The following is a 3,993-nucleotide window of genomic DNA, read 5'->3' as shown; positions in this document are numbered from 1 at the left end:
CAAGGTCCTGGCATATCAGGGCTGCTCAATACCACAAAGTAGAGGTAGGGACAGCCGCAAGTGGACTTGCATCTTGTTGAGTGAAGTGGGCAGGGGAAGCTCTGATTTTTCCATGATAAATAACCCAAAATGCCAAAATAACTTAGGTATTTAGAATATATTTTATTGTAATGACTGAGGCACTGGTAGGCCTTTAAAGTTGCTTAAAATTGTAAATATATCAATAAAACATTGTGTTCAAATGATACATATAGTGGATACATACTGATACATATAGTGATAGATAGTGGTTCTTCATTTTAATTACAGGAAAATGTAGATTTGGGGGTTTTAATCAGAGAATTTGCAGGGGCAGGGGGAGGGGACTGGGCCAAACAATTTGCAATTTTAATCACAGGAAAACCAGGAACCCGCTTTATGAGGCATGCTGCCCATAGCTACTTAGAAGTTGGACAGCCCTGCTCTAGAATCATTCATGCACTTCACTGGGACTTAAATAAATTGGATCCATTCAAGTTAAGGATCTTAATACTCAGAGTTTAGCACAAATTTGGATTACAGAGAAAAGAAGATAGGACTCCTTAGAGCTTAAGGGAGGTCTTATATATATGTAACTGACAGTGCTGAACAAGTCTCAATATTTTACTACTTAGATTTGGGGATGAAATAGGAACTCTTCAGAACTCTCCATAACTATATCACCATTTTATCTTGCTATAATTTTGTATATTCTGACATGTAACTATTCTACACCTTATATTCTATGTTTAGTTTGGCTTGCAAAGTGCACAGTGAGACAGGGGGGCAATATATTGCATAAGGGGGGAAAAACGGGCAGTGGACATCCAGTTCATTCCAAGCAGGACTCTTGTAGAAAATCTAGCATGTCACCACATAAGAAATATGCAGAAGGAGGCTAAATCAAGGTTACACAGACAACCTTAGTTGTGGTGTAGCTTAGTTGTCGAGTGCTTAACTTTTCATTTTTAATGTTGTTCTGCTAGTGCTACCTGAAACATGTACTTGAAAAGATAAATACTATGAGGGGGAACCTCATTAGACTTTGTCAAATTTGACGTGAAGTTATATTTGACTCTTGAATTTGAATGTCTTGCAGATTTGATCTGAATCTATTTAAGGTACTCATTTGTTATCAATTACCCAAATTTCTCGAATTGGTGGCTTTATACAATGAAAATATACCTTATCCTATCCTATTAAGGATGGCACTGGAATGATATGCACCAAAGCAAAATAAAGGGGGTGTCATTGATTGTTTAATCCCAACATAATTTCTTTCTGGGCAGAATGCCAAATGCCTGCTCCACCTAGCATGTAATCTCTCTACTTGTACCCTTTTAATTTGTTTTTAGTCACAGCATGCATTCTCCACAACTCCATATACATTCTAATTAAAATCTGACTTTTCCTTTTAGTGAAGGCAAGACTCCTGCTGTTATTTGAATATGATGCAAATCTTGAGCAACTCAATTTATATCTCTGTAACTGTGGGCTGAATTTTGACCCATATCAATTAAAAACATGATCCTCATCATGCAAAGATTTAAGCACGTTCTTAGCTCCAAATTATCTTTGAGTCATTGGGACAGCTTGCGTTCCTGTGTTATATTGTGACTGTAGGAGGTGACCTAAAACAGGCCCAGTCAGCTGATCTGATTATGAACGAGTTTGTTAAAGCCATAGGGCATGTGTGCATGACACTTGAAAGCAGATTAAATGCTTTTGCACCGCTTTAATGGCGTTGGTGTTTGCATGCGTTGGTGGCGTACTGTGCATTAATTCCAGCTGCAGTAGCACATTTGGCAGCGTAATGTGCCTTAAATGACTTTGGGGCACAGCAAACTAAAACACCTCTGAGGAGTTTTAGTTTGCTGCCCTACATCCACGGAGCGAAACACTGGGCTCCATGTGGCTCAGGGCAGTGAGCCTGATCTTTTTTTTCCCACCCCCTTGGAGCCTGCCTGCCTGCATGAGCTGCATGGGGACCTGGTCCTTCTCTCCATGGCTGCAGTGCCCCCAGGAACCACTCAAACCAGGTGCCTGCGGGCGGGTGCCGCCAGGGGGGCAGCGGGGGGGGGGGGGGCGTTCTGCCGCGGAGGGAAGCATTAGTTTTCCATCCCCAGCCCAGGACTTCTCTGCCTGCCAGCAGCTTACCCTCCCCTCCCCACTGCCAGAGAAGTAGGTAAGACAAGGGTGTACATGACATGGGGGCTTACTTTGCCCTAAATTGAAGTGGTGTTTTTAAAAATCCACCACTTCAATTTAGGGTGAAGTAAACCCCCTGCTTCATCTACGCATGACCATAAAAATCCAATCAGCTGAAGTGCTTAGTTTGGGAGAAACAATACAAGAAGGGTCCCTACTTTCTGAGCCATGAAGTTTTTGTGGGTTTGACTGTTTTAGCTACAGTCCAATCATTCCCAAGCATTTGGGACTAAATTACTGCTGGTAACTGTCAGAATTTCTCATGAGGCACCCTTCTCTAACCCAGAAATTGGGGGTGGGAAGGAGGAAGGAGTGCTGTCTGCAGCCTGGATGCAGACCACTGACCATGGCTTTGTGGACCATCAGTGGTTTGTGGTCCATGGTTTAGGAGTTGCTGCTACACTCCATCACTGTGGAAGACTAAGGGCAAACTTGCAAATATGGGTGTAAATTGACTTGGGTGGATTATCCTACTTCATTGAACTGGAATGCCACTTGTACTTAAAGTGGATGCTGGGCTGGGCCCCAACAGGCAAATTGCACACATTCCTTGTCACAAGTTTGACTATATATCATTTATTAATCTTGAGGTTTCCTCAAAACGCTGATGTCATGGAGCTGTTTTCTTACTGGTTTGTACATGTTTCTTTCAACTAAATAAAAGCAGAGAAAACTATTGTCCAGAGGTCATTTTCCGGTCATTGGATTATAGAACATCTTGGCTCCTAGTATGAACACGTGCGAAAGCAGAGCTAAATAGTTTAAGGAAAACTATGCCCAAAGGCTGGGCACTTAGGACAGCACACCAAATCCTCCACTGCAGTGGTGCTCAACCTTTCTGACCCCTGGGGCCAAGGGATGGGCTCAGGGCCCGTTCACGGACAACATCAGACCTTGTGTGCAACGGTCTGGTCTGTATTGCCCTGGCTGGTCCCCGTGCTTCCTTGCCTGCCTAGATTAGGTGCTGGGGCTCTGTCAGGGTTCTTACACTGCCACTTTTGGGGGTGGGGGTCTGCAAAAAGATTTGGCTGCGGTTGGGACTGTGTGCACGGGTCCCCATCAGTACCACAGGGCTGGGGCCAGCAGCGGTGGCAGCCAAAAGCTGCTGCTGTCTGGGCTGCTTAGAAAGGCCTGGGGTAGGCCAGCAGCTGTGTGCCATGGCACACGGGCCGATGGGGCTGCTGACCAACCTGTGGAGAGGCTATGGGTGTGGGGGGGGGGTCTCTTATGGGGGACTCAGCGCTCCTGAGCTGCCCCGTAATTCAAACCCTGGGCTCTGCGGCACCTCGGGTGGCCATTATAGAGGGCATTCCTGTTTTCTGCTACTCTGGCCGGTATTGATACGAAACACGATAACTTTATGTCCTCTATTTTTTGAAAAGTAGAGGATATAAAGGCGTCGGGTTTCGTATCAGTGCATGACAACCGGACTGTCCTCGATGATGGCCACCCCAGGGGATGCTGAGGGCCAGGGCCTGCAGGGCTCCTCACGGCGCCGGGGGCCTGTGCGCTGCGGCCCCGGGGGGGAGCGCCCCGCGCAGGGGCAAGTGGAAGCAGTCCCGGGGCCGGCGAGGCGCGGGCAGAGACACAGAGGGAGCCCGGGGACGGGAAGCGTCCGGGAGCCGCGCGGCGGAGGACGAGTAGTGCCGGGCCCGGCCGCAGGTGGCAGCAGCGGGTAGCGCCGCCCCTCGGCTCCGGGGAGGGCAGGGCGGAAGCGGCTGCCGGAACCAGCCCCATGGCCGCCGCTGCCGCCGCCGTGCCCGGCCG

This window comes from Gavialis gangeticus, unplaced genomic scaffold, assembly GCF_001723915.1.
Source record: "Gavialis gangeticus isolate Ggan-Ray unplaced genomic scaffold, GavGan_comp1, whole genome shotgun sequence".
NCBI lineage: Eukaryota > Metazoa > Chordata > Crocodylia > Gavialidae > Gavialis > Gavialis gangeticus.
This window is presented reverse-complemented; position numbering follows the sequence as displayed.